At 37.6% G+C, this 14,080-nt stretch overlaps 1 long non-coding RNA gene across 1 annotated transcript; it reads left to right on the forward strand.

Annotated features, from left to right (window-relative positions):
- Nucleotides 1-675: 675 nt before the first annotated feature.
- Nucleotides 676-13,720, forward strand: LOC121322828. The gene is made up of 4 exons (XR_005951097.1): nt 676-867; nt 12,289-12,339; nt 13,250-13,328; nt 13,647-13,720. It is a non-coding gene; the product is annotated as an uncharacterized LOC121322828 (long non-coding RNA).
- The last annotated feature ends 360 nt before the right edge of the window (nt 13,721-14,080 follow it).

Consider the following 14,080-nt stretch of genomic DNA (forward strand, 5'->3'; position numbering starts at 1 on the left):
GAACGATCCCTGAAAGAGTAGACAACCACCAAACCTTGTGAGGTTGCATCACTCGCATTCGCGGGTTCGATGTAAAAGAGAATGATTTCTCTGTGTAGTGACTATTTATTACCTTGGTGAGACGGGACCGAGGACTTCACTCCACGGAGGGGGCTATCGGCAACTTTGATACAAAATGCTTAGTGAATCCTGACCTGTGGTGGCATATCCCAAAAGTATTGGCTGGTGGTCGTCTTCTCTTTCAGGAAACCAGGGTTATATCCGTAACCTATCGTTTTGCGGTTTTCAAGACAAGCTGACCAATAAGCTTGGAGGCTGTTTGCACACCGATGACCGGTAACCGAAATAATTTCCCTGGAAACCAGCATTAGATACTACGTGGACAGCAATGCTGTGGATTGAGTGGTTTGTGTAACGTACTGAAAGGTCAAAGTTAACTTGTGGAAAGTCACTCATGTTTAATTATTATTATTAAGGTGTAGTAATATTAATAGATCACGTAAGTGAATAGGTCTATGATGTCATAACTTAATTTATCCAAGCCATTTTATAATGTATATTTATTTCTACTGTGGGAGAGAGAGGATGCAACCCCTATCAGCTGTCTGCTGCTAGACCAAATGAGTCTACAGCTACTAATCCCCTACATTGCCCAGGAAGAGGTGTAAAGATAAAGTAAAAACGCATGCATATATGTGTAAATAAGGTAGTACCAGCTGTGAAGCTCAAATAAATAAATAAAAAAAGAAAAAGCTGAGTTGAGCTGAGTTGACAGCTTTAGCGGGGTGTGTCTTAGTACTGCACTCAGAGCGAAACTCAGGAAGAACCATGATGAGTACAACAATGGGACAAGTTGTGTAGAACAAGGTAAGAACAGTTTAACAGTACCGCTTCCAAACACATATTAATAGAAACGGTGTATCGTTACTTCAAATGTTTGCCTTCCTTAATAGTACAGTATCACAGTTCGCCAGGGTGGGTTTAACATTTTAACGTGTGTTCGTTTTGCATGTTCATATTTCTGTTAAACATTCCGAGTGAGACTTGTTGCATAACGAAAGAAATGTAAATCGGCTTGCAAAAACGTTTGTACCAGTAGATCTTTTGTTGACATTAGAGTTGTTTGTTGTGCCTGGAGTTGAATTACATTACGGCCGGAGTGCATTTTTGAACTTTTGCTCGTCGGGATAAGTCCACCCACTTTCATGATGTTTCTGACTTCTGAATATGCAGTAATGTCGTGATTAAAGCGACTACTAATTTAAACCTTTCTGTTGTGCCGTTTCAACCTTACAATGTTTTCTTTCAAGGCACTAAAAAAAACATTTCCTGGAGTAGTTTACATTATTTACATGTTTGTAAATGTCCTGTATTGTAAACATAAAGGCAACAAATACATGTAGTATGTGCTAAAATATAGATAACATGGGTTATACAGTAACTGCCACGTTCTACACTGTAAACTCAGAAGTTTACAAAGGCCCCAGCTCAGAGATGGTACAGCCTGAAGATAATCTTAAACACACAAACAAACAAAACCACAGTAGTGTTTGTACATCCAGGAAATACAGGGTGACAAATGGAAAGCACAATCATTTTGCTACCCTATACTCTCAGAGGGGGGAGAGCCATACACACCCAGTGATTTCCACATTAACCAGCTGCATCAAATTGAAGGAAACTTGGCATGGACAGTCTTTACACATTTTTTGGAGTAAATTAAAAACAAAACATATTTTTAAAAATAGAAGCTATGTAACTTAACTTTTTTTTTTAAATTAATTAATAAGCTTTTTATAGTATACTCTGATATACAGGGTAAATATCTCAACTAGTCAGAGTGAAGGGAGAGATTAATGTATTTGATTAAACTGCAAGACTGGCAGTTGAACCTGTGTGTGGAATACATGGGAGACATTACCCAGGACTGGTGGATTACTAGAAATAATCCACTTTCTAGTGGTATTTACATAATTCATGGTGCAGCCTAATGGTGTCCACTAGATTATCCGGTTAAAATCACTGCTAACTGTAATGTAGCCTGTATATAAGTGACGGACTGCACCTCCTTTGGAAGTTGGTAGCTTTTTAAAAGTGACAGCTTTTATCAGAATTTATGTTTAATTCACAATTAAAATATTGGTTTAATAGCCTGTAGGCTATTTAAAGTTGATGCTCAGGGTGAATAGTTTGTTTTCAGCAATAAGATTTTTATAATGAAGTTGTTTTATTGGACATGGTGCTTTTTTAAATACCAGTAATTTACAGCCCAACTTTTGGACTACTTATGCTGTTTACATAGTAGAAGCAGTTTGAAACAAATCAAACCCTTTATTTAAATACCCTGATATTCCCCCATTAAAATACAGATTTTTGTAAGTGTCACACCCCACAAATGCAGGAGGAGCTATTTTCCAGCGAAGCAGAACTACTGGAAGGGCTTTATTTTTTCATTTTATTTGGATGTTCTACTGTACCAGTCTTGGCAGTCATCATTTCAGGAAAATATTTGCATTTGTGGAGATTGATTGTTCATTTAAATCTTATGTGTTTGAAGTTGGAATGATTATCTAGGATGTCCAACATGAAGAAAAGTAGTGTTGGCTTTCGAATCTCCCTGAAAAGCTGGCTGGGTGTCCTTATTTTGTTTTATTGAGATGCTCTTGGGTATATCTCATATCAGATCCTTTCACTTTCGTTCAATATCTAAACACCTAATAAATAACCCCAGCAATGCAACTAAGGAATAACTGTGGGAACCCTGCAGGCAAAGGTCCCTTAACAATATAAGGGCCTGTCAGCACTGACCTTGCCATTTGGTTGTGAAATTAGAAACAGCATGTGGCCTGTTTGCATCCACATGTGGTCCAGTTTTAAGAGGAGAGGACCTTGATACCTTGCATACAATTATTGTTTTAGTTTTTATTTTAAATACAAAAAATTTATCCAGGCAAAGTTACGCACTTTGAAGACGATCTGTTTTTCAATGTATGCACATTATTATTGTCAAGTCAAATCAGGAATCATACTTTTCCTTATCCACAATCTTGGGGAAGGAAAGCAAATGAGTGAAAACTAATAGAGCTGTGTGTACTTGCCAGCTCTTACTCATAATGTAAATTAAAACTGCCAAACACATCTAAAAAAGATGGCATATGAAAGTTACATCTACAGTACAGATAATCCCAAAGTCATGAGTCCTTTGTATCTCTTAGGACTCTTCTCCAGATTTTTGCATTGCATCGATTTTCTCTTGGACCATGCGGCAGAAGTGACTTTCAGGCTTTGGAGGGATGCTGGCTGGCTGCGAGAGCTATGTGCTTTGTTGGGAAATGACAGCCGGTGACACACATTTTGCAGGGAACAGTGGATTCAAGTTTGCATGATAGAACTAAATTACATCAATGCTAACTCCTTCAACACCCTTTAGAAGATTCCCACTTGATGAGTTCATCTGTTGGTCCCCAACTTGACCCCCTTTCTAACATACTTCCATGTTTTAAAATGTAGACTGATTGTGCCAAGTTTTGCTTGGCCATTTTTATATCATATGTTTACTGTTATTTAACTTGTACCTCTGCAGTTTACGCATAAAAACACTAAACTACTACCCTGTATTGTAGATCCTGAGCAGAGATATGTTTAAAAGTTTATTTGAGAGAAGTGATGCATAATGCTAGGATGTGACAATAATGGATAGCAAATACGTGTTCCAAGGTTCACAAAATTCAATTAATTCAGTCACAGTACTGGTGATGGCTCTAGCAAAGTTAGATAAGAGTGGATAAACACTATAGCTACCAGACCAAACTTTTTGGCAAATCTAGGGTATGACCAGAGCCATTACATATGTTTGAATTACATTATCCTTGGGTCTAGCTGCTCTAAACAGCTGTAACATAACATATTGTTCATTCAATTAAGATACATAGTTAAGGTACATAGTTTGATGTGAACTTGGGTGCATTATATTGGATTTAACTCTGCAGGCTGACTTGGACCCCCATTTCATTCCTAAGCTTACTTGGGAGTGTGCTAAGCTAAATTACAAGTTTACACTGGGTACATACTTTTCATATACTTTTATGACTGATGCAATATTCACTTAACTTTTTATTTTATTTTTTGTGCTTGATCAATATCATTTTTCTTTAAAAGAAAAATGATATTGATCAAGCACAAACAATAAAATAAAAAGCTCCTTGTTTTTTATTTTGTTTTCAAGGGTGTGCCACCTTAATCATCAAATTAAACACAACTGAATTGAAATGTAAGATTTAAATTATTTTTAATAGGCACAGTCATAAATTAGACTGCACTGAAGCACATTGTGCATTATTCTGCCTCACTGCTAAACTGGTTCATAAAGGCATCTGTTTTTATTTATATCCACACATTAGAGGAATAAAAAGGAAACACTTTGTAAAAATTCACCACCTCTATCTCCATAATCTTTATTTCAGTGAGGTTTACCCAAGGGAGAAAATGGAAATTATAACCTGTCAAGCATCAATGACACAGTAAAATGGAAAAATTGTGGGTTAATAACAGTGATATCTTGCAAAAAAAAAATTGCTGGCCAATTTAACACAGCTCCAACCAAGGTCACTCCTTGGAGCTGATTATTCTTAGCAATTTGCAGGTGAAGGCACTTTATGTTTTATTTCATGGTTAACTTAAATCATGGAAATGATAGCTTTGATTTAACATTCTGGAGTTCCTTCACACGTAATAAGCAAATCGGAGGCCTGGGCTATTTTAGGATCATATGTAAAATGCAGGAGCACAGAGTGTTTCATTTTGCACATGGATCTGCGAGTATTGGCCCTATTATAATTCTTAATGTTTAAGAGTTTACAGGCAGCATTCACTGTTTAGGCCCCTTATGTAGCACATTGTTCATTGTTCTGATTAATGGGGTAGTTGGGTTGAAGTAAAAGAGTTTCATAAACGTGCAGATGAATGAGATATTTAAATCATGATCTTTCTTGTCATCGTGAAATTGGCTAAATTGTCTACCGTAGTCTTTCATTCAGTAAAATAACCTACTTGACCCCTACACAATGCAAATGACACGCTAAGCATCTCAAGTGGGGCAGTGTTGTACCATTAGTTTTTTTTTCTTGTATGGATTAAAGTTATTGTAGTGTCGGAGGGCTGCAAAATTGAGATATCCACCAAAACAGTACACCTGGTGATGACTTCAGTAGCTTCCCCCCAGTTGATTTATTGTGATTTATAAGTGTTAAGAATGTATTTGCAAACACTTTATGTACAGTCTGGACATCTCTTGGTTTAGATATCTACATTGCCTGTAATGTGGTATTTGCTAGAAATTAACACATTCTCAGGTTACGCAACACATTCTTCAACAAGTTCAACCATAAGGGCTGAAGAACAGCGAGGAGGAAATACGAAGACAGCTACTTGAATTTTGTTTTTATTTTTACTGGAAGTGGAGATATATCTCAACCACAGTGTGTAATTCTGTCCAATGAATGTTTGAAACCCTCCAAATTACAGAGACATTTAATTATCAAGCATGAAATATATAAAAACAAGCAACATTCATTTTTTGAGTGAAAGGCTAAGGAACTGCTTGGTACTAAAGCCGTAATGAAATCCACAACTACCGCGGATAAACAGCTTGTATTGTCATCATCAGTGATGTAGTCCTAAATCCAAAAGTACTGGAACGTCAACACTCAAAAGCACTCAAAAGGAAACTAGAACTCTGGAAAGTTTGTGCCTGTGGGGGGGACTACTGACATGTTTGAGCTCTTACATTCTTTCATTCAGGAACGAAACATTGACTTTGGCGTAATCAAACCACAGCTGGCAGCACATCTGTTTGGTCTTCTCAGCAAATTTAATACTTACTTCCCTGAACTCACGATGGAAGAAGCTGCTACACTGAAGCTAAACTGCCACCCTCTGTCCGATCAAAGCTGTTAGAAGAGCTCATTGACAATTCATCAGACAGCGCCCTCAGACCCAAGTTCAGTGAAATGCTGCTGGAGACATTTTTGTGTGAGTGCTCCGATGAATACAGCACCTCTTTTTCTGCAGCACTTGAAAGTGTTGGTCCCATTCAGTACCACAAAAACAGATTTTCAGCCAAGACATCCTGATTTGTAATCAATTATTCTACCTTTTTAAGTACCTAAAATATCCTTTTTTCTTTTTTTGATCATTTTGGTAAATATATCTATTTAGAACACGGCTTGGAAAAATAACCACCTCAGATTGGTTAAACAACATCACATGACCATGCGTATATATAGTGTAGACTGTGGCTTGCTTACTAATGAGCCACTTCACACTGAATAAATCACTGTGCACCACTGCATTCTAAATTCCATGACAAACTGCCATTTTATTTGTTATTAGTTAAAAAGGCACTTCACGTATTTCCTTTAATATATTTGGGGGTGAAAGTCCATATAACTTGTACAATACCAACTTTCTGAGTGAAGACAGCAGTCCATCTGAATAAATAAATAAATAAAATAAGTGCACCAGCAAGAACAGACACAACAGTTGATGGGGAACAGCTAAATGAAATAGAAGAAAACAAAGATTGAAAACACACACACACACACACACACAAACTACAGTATGGACTGGTTAAAAATTACGGACATTCATTTTATGGAAATAAATCCAAAAAAATCTCAATATCATAATGGAATTTTATGCCAGTGCATGAAGTTAAACTGAGGACCAGTATTCAGTCTCCAGTTTTATAACGCTGAACTGGACTAAACACATATTTTAACAGTAGAAGTTTTAACATCTCTGCTGACAGCGAGTTTAAAACCAGCAGTAATATATTCATGTCAGTCAGGAAAACTCTTAGAAAAGCAGGTAACAACAAGGCCAGACAAGACCGCCCGAATTACCAGCCTGGCTTTTAAACATCTGCGAGAAACTGAGGTATTGTCCCCTGACACCGCGGTCAAATTGGTGCGTAAAGGCTGGTTTGATCGTCAACTTAATCTGGCACGACTTGGACGCGAGGGTGTCTGACAAATAACAAAAACAGATCTAAAAGAATGGAAACGTACTAGAATATGTGTAAACTTTAAACTAAATGCTTGCACATGACGAGTTAACAAACTCACTTCAAGATCCGGCTTCAGTCTCTATCAGCTGCTCTCCTTACATCCTTAGTGTAATTTGAAACTCCGACCATCATCCAGTTGTACTCAGCCCTCTAGTTTCTATTGAGATGGCACTTTCTATGCAGAAATTTACAATAAACGAACATGTGCAATTTGTTTTTAATAAGCGAACAATGAATTAAATTAAGTAACATTTGGGACTATATTCCACTGCGGATATATACACAATACAGGTTTCTGGTTTTGTCTTAATTTCAATGTGTTTTAATTATTTGTTAATATTTTTCTTCCCAGAAATGACAGGTTGCCGTGTTATAAGCGATATAAACCACTTCGGGCTGTGTCGTTCCGATGATATATACCACTTCTAGGGTGGTTAAACCACCCCAGGCGTGGTATATATCATGGAAACCGCACGGACCATCATTTTATGAAATAATTTTGGTTTCAAGTCCCCCACTGGTCATTTCAATTTCAATTTAGACATTTCTTATTTTTGTGTTTTCATCTTTTATTTTTTGTTAGAAATTAACACTAGAACGACCGCATTTTAAAGGCTTACCTAGAACAACCATGGCCGGTCAATTAGACCGGTATATTAAAAACAACGTAATTATTATAATGAAAGGACAAACAATTGAATATAAGTCGTAGGGATATTCAGGAACGTCGTATAAAGCATTTACACAACCGAAACATTGTAAATGAACGGATATTTGAACAGAAATGTGTTTAATATACAGACATATTACATGACGCACATTCTCAAAAAATGGTAAAAAAATGTAATACACATTTGAAAATAAATTTGTGTATATACAGTTATACCATGTACATATAAAACTGTACAACTGAAACGATGTAAACAAGTATATATATTTTTTTAAATAAATGGGTTTATATTGCCTACATAAAGTGCAACCGAAGCTATATGTACAGTCATACTGTAATCAAAATGAATAAATAAACATTTGAACAGAATGGGCTTCTGTGGCAGGGCGATTGCCCTGCACGATAGGTAATTAGTGTTGGTATAATTTGTATGTGGGAATGGGTTTATTGCGTATCGTTTTGGAGTTGATTAGTTTGATTGAATTATTGTTTATAGACGGATGCTCGACTGAGACTTGCTGCCTGCTAGGCTTGTTTGAGGGGAGGGGCAGCAAGTGTTTGGCTGTGCTGGTCCTCAATCAGCAGGTGGGTGGGTCTTGACCGAGTGCCTGTCAGTTTAAAAACGTCAGCAGGAGATGGCTTGGGTCTGCTGCAAGGCCAAGAGACTCGGCTCTACGGAGGTCTGGAATCCCTCTGGAGGCTGCTGACTACTACATGGGTTAACCAGGGTCACAGTTCCAGCATTCACTCAAGAAGAAACTGCAGCTGCCGGCAGTCGTGTGTATACTGGGGCAGGGTAGGAACCGAGCTTAGTTTCAGGCAACAACAGTCTACAGTATAGAGTATTCCAGCGGGAGTACTCAGGAGTAGGAGTAGCGCTAGCCGTTTTTACGACACCTTTTATTTGTGTTTTTCTACTGTGTTTTGTTTTGCATTTTTGTACAGCTTGCTATATGTGTCCTCGGTCCGTTGCCATCGCTGGTAACGTCACATGACCACCTTTATTTACTTTCTTTTTGTTTATTAATAAAACCTGCACGCATGTGCCGGCGTTTTCAACTCTACCCCCATTGTGTCTTTCTGTATGCTTAATCAGTGACTACCCATACACGTGACACGAGCAACATCCTGTCACAGTTTAATTTATGGTTGTTTACAAAGTCTACATGCTGGTACAAATCGCACAGATACTGCACTTTTCAAAATATGCAGTGTACTTGCTGCATTGTCCGTCTTTGCTGCATCAGAATCTTGTTTGGTAAAATTTGCAGCTATTCCAAACACTCTTTTCTGTCCTGCTTCACAAATAGTACCACAACATTTAAATGTTTCAATATTTTATTTGTCAATTTGACCTTACCTTGTCAAAATAGATGCAACTGTATTGTCCAGTACATTTTAAATAAAATTACTGGTACATTTTATTAATCATATTAAAGAAATTAAAAAAGCGATGTGAACAAGTGCTAAGTCTGAGTGAGTGATAATAACTACCGTATTCGATTTTTTTTTTATTTTTTTTTTCCTGGTTTGGGAAATAACGTTAATGATTTAATAAAGGTAACAGTAAGATACCAACATGTGAATCTTGGTGAGCAGAGTACAGTAGCTTGTAATTCCAATCTGTAACTTTGTTTAAAAAATCATAGCCTTCAATATAAATGTATATACTTTGGCTGTCGTAGTGTCCGTTTTACACTTCGTGCCACTGGAGCAGACAGTCTTGTTACATATACCACCAGTGCGCTGACTAGATAAGATTGCTTGAGTTGTCAGGTGTTACATGGGGCAATCCTTGCGGGATTTGGTCACAAGCAATGTTTCCATGTACGTCACCCCGGAAATCAGTCAAGCATTACCAATGAAAAACATTGATCCCTCTAAACGTGTTTTACCAGGATGATCTGTGAGCGGAATCTCAATTGAGAAACTGCTGTTTGATTAAAGCACAGAACGTTATCTTGTTACAGAGTAAAAAAATCAGATTGCGTGTTGAGGAGGTAGCCAAAAAAAACCACATTGTCTGACAGATTTTTTTGGTTGTGCTGGAACATTGAGCTAGCGATTTTGTGAGCCCTGAGGTCCCTGGGATCTTGTGCATTTAATGAGGATTCCTCTAGTAATGTGCAGATGAAGGATCAGATCAGAATTTCACATTGCAGAATTGCCAACCAAAGTGTATAGTGACAGCTGGTTATCCATCATCGCATACATTGATACGTGTACATTTTTACATTTTACAGCCAAAAAACATAGCTTACATGAGTTCACCAGAAAATATGATAGTTGCTTCTGTGCCAGATGGCAGTATCCACCGTGAGCAGATCCTTTTGTAATTTTTTTTTTTTTTCACAGCAAGGATCACTAGCTTAACCATACCTTTATACTGTTTGCAACCCAGAAGCTTTTGAAAAAAATAAAGAAATAAATACTTATCATTTAGGGGCTAATATAAGGGTACGTGCAAAATGATTTGTGGCTGCAAAAACATATTGAGGCCAAAATTTGCATTTTGCATGCAAAAACAGTGTTTAACGGCCATAATGTGGGACTTTAGCGGCCACTAAAAATGCACCATATGTAAAGAATGGGTTTCACCTGGCATTCCACACCCATTATCAAATTAGCACTTTGCCATCATTTATCCATTTAAATGGTATTGAAATGTATTCAAATGAAGAGAAACAGCATGAAATTGGGTGGGTTTCTAGAATACTAAGCTGGTGCAAACATTTGCCTTGCACTTGGACAATTGCTGACCCTCCAACAACTTTGCACCTCCTCTTACAAAGTGAAAACCATTGAGGAAGCAAGTAATTAAGAGCTACATAAAACCACACACCTTCAGAGACCTGTCATTGGCCTCATGATGGCTGAGAGGTACACTTCCTAATGCGGCGACACTTGGTTCTTGTTGAGATCAGGCAGGAAAACCTTTGGAGAAGAAGGGCAAGACAGAGAAGACCCTGCCGATTCAAACCCAGGGTAAATTTGTTTGGGATGCCGGAGGATGTGGTGATAAGGTGGTATCATCTTACTCCACAGGTATTCCTATACCTGAAGCTGAATTTCACCTTTTCATCATCTGGTTGACTGTCTTCCTGGTAACACTGACAGCATTGACTTTTTCCACTATACAGGACCATATGGCCACTTTGGTAACATAACTGATGTTCCAAATAACAAAATTTCAAGCTGAGTGACCTCAGCCATAAGGACTCTCAGCTCCTCCTCAGAAAACATATTTTCTTTTCTGTGTGTCAAGATGACTTTGCTGCCCTTCCTCTGACATATTTTTTTGTATGGTTGGATTGTCGTGCCCCACAAATCTCATACAGCGCCTGCTGCACTCAAAATAGCCTGATGCACAGGCGGCACTCATTGTAACCCTCATTGTCATGATTGGAGCTCATTATTTGTGGATGTTGATTATTTTGCATTGCTCTAAAGCCTACATAGGCCGCAGTGCAAAATAATTGCCTGGGCACTAGCCAATTTAGATTTTGCAGCCGCAATTGTTTGCACTATGCCTATCCTTACATCAGCCCTTTAGTGTCCAATTATTAGGTACAGTACTGTGAAAAAGTATTTGCCCCCTGTCTGATTTTCTGCATTTTTGACACTGAATTTGATCAGATCTTCAAACAAAATCTAATATTAGATAAAAGGGACCGTGAGTGAACAAATAACACAGCATTTTGTTAGTTATTTCATTTATTTATTAAAGAAAGTTATGCAACACCCAATGCCCCCGTGAGAAAAAGTAATCGTCCCCTTAGACTCAATAACTGGTTACGCCATCTTTAGCAGCAATAACTGCGACCAAACGCTTCCTGTAGTTATTGATCAGTCTCTCATAGCGCCATGGAGGAATTTTAGCCCACTCCTTCACGTAGAACTGCTTCAACTCAGTGACATTTGTGAGTTTTCGAGCATAAACTGCTCGTTTCAGGTCCTGCCACAACATCTCAATGGGGTTATGGTCTAGACTTTGACTAGGCCATTCCAAAACTTTAAATTTCTTGTTCTTCAACCATTCTGATGTAGACTTGCTTGTGTGTTTTGGATCATTGTCTTGCTGCATGATCAAGCTGTGCTTCATTTCAGCTCACGGACGGATGGCCACATTCTCCTGTAGAGTTCTCTGCTACAGAGCAGAATTCATGGTTTCTTCAATGATGGCAAGTCGTTCGTAACTTTTTCACACCTGAAATTGCATGTTTGATTACCTTGCACACCAAACAAATGAAAGAAGAACCAAACTTTGGTGTCATTTTTTTCTTTCAGACTCCTCTATATATTACTACAGCCCAGAAAAAGATCTGACCAAATTCAATGGGAAAAATGTGCAAAAATGCAGATAATCAGACAGGAGGCAAATACTTTTTCACAGCACTGTATGTATCAGGAAAGACTGAAAGGCTTTCTTAGATTGTTCTTGTAATTTACAACATCACCTACATTCTTCATGTATTATTTTGGAAGAGACACTGTTAATGGGATGCGGAAATGGGCAGATGACTAAATACTGTCCCTCTTTTACTTTTGACAGTAACAGTTTTATTGATGCCGTCTACATCTTACAGAAGCAGGTGGGTAGCAGGTAAGTGATTTGGCAAAGTTTTTTTCAGTATTTTTAAAATAATATTTTTATGCTTTCAAAGTGGTATTTGAACTAGTAAGACTATATTGTGGTTGTGTTGCTGCAGACCAAAAAATAAATACAAAATGTAGATTTTAAGATAATGCATTCTTATAATTAGTTTTTTTTTATATATAGAAAAAATGGTTGCATGGAAACTAACTGTACAGTATTGTTGTCTGTATGGAATGTGCACTCTGTCTCTCTGTGTAGTTGCTCTATTAGTAAACAGTGCAGAGAAAAAGTATGGTCTGCAACCCTACCTTACCTATGCACACTCACATGACCTTGAGTGACCATTTCTTAGTAAAATACACACTAATTTCCACATAGTAATTATTTTAGATTTTAGAGTTAAGAAAGCCCATCATATGCAATAGCATATGTATATAAAACATTGACATACTGTACATTTCTTTCACATAAGTCAAACATTTTGGCATCATTAAAAACACTGAACATGAACTTTCAGCTATATTTCATTGACAAATGTATACTATACCTTATACCAACACACTGTATGATTTATGTTTGAATAGGCAATGATATGGTTAAATTATTATTAATGAAGTTAGAGGATGAACCGTGGATGTCAATCCCATTATTCTGTTTTGCACCAAGTAGAGTTTTACTTCTGACCTCTGTGTGTAACATTGGCTGAAGTGTATCATTTCACTGCAATATCTGTTTGCTTTACATTGGTGATCTACTCTGTGTAATATTGCAGTTTGAAGGAGGGCAGGGGAGAAACACCTGAGTGAAATGCATTGTTTTTTATGTTCACTATGTTGTGTTTTGTAAAAGCAACGGCTCGGAAGTCTTGGTTGTGAGGTACTTTTATATTTTCTGAAATTTGCATGTGATTTTATAGGAAAAGGAGCTGCCTGGTCCTTCTGAACTAATCAAATCTGGGAGAAGAAACATGGCAGAGTGATGCAGAATAAAGAAGGGTTAGTTTAGTTTTTCATTGGGTTAACATTTTCTAAATTACTGGGATGTAAGATTGAAAGTGAAGGGCGCGCTCCTTGTCGAGGGGAAAGTGTAAGAGGGGGACCCTAATGCGGAATCTCATTAAAGCAACTGCCAGGATTCTTCTATTTTACCATCACCTCGCTTATTCTGTAAGAGCTAAACTGTCGTTTCGAGTGAGTGTACCGCCAAAGAGGCATTTACAAATAAATGAAAAATGTCACAATTGATTTCACTCCTCCAAGAGTACAGCGTGTCAGCTTTGTCACAAACTGTCTTTGTTGTTCTGTCTCTTTCAGGTCTAGCTGTCGGACGTGGTCGATAATTTTTGACGGGTTTCGGCCTTTTCTATTTGACCCAGGGTAAGCCCCACTGACAATGACCTTTCATTAATATTGTTGTAATGGTTTTGTTATTTCTTCAGCAACCGTTATTCTCCTAATCAGAAAAAAAAAAATGGCGTGGTGTAGCGTGCAGACAGTACTTTCATGTAAAACGAGCTTAAGAAGGCTTTAACCCTTTAGGCCATGTATAGATCCTGATCTCCCTGCTGGGTATGTGTGTAGTAGTTAAAGAAACTGCTTTCTTTTTCCATAGTATGCATATTATTTAAGTTCCTGTGTAAATAAATATTGTAGTGGCGCGTTACTGTAATAGTTCCGACAATAGAACTTCAGGATTGCTACATTAGTACCTATAACCCAAAGGGCCCTATTGATTTATTGTTGTTACA

Source organism: Polyodon spathula, chromosome 11, assembly GCF_017654505.1.
Source record: "Polyodon spathula isolate WHYD16114869_AA chromosome 11, ASM1765450v1, whole genome shotgun sequence".
Taxonomy (NCBI): Eukaryota; Metazoa; Chordata; class Actinopteri; order Acipenseriformes; family Polyodontidae; genus Polyodon; species Polyodon spathula.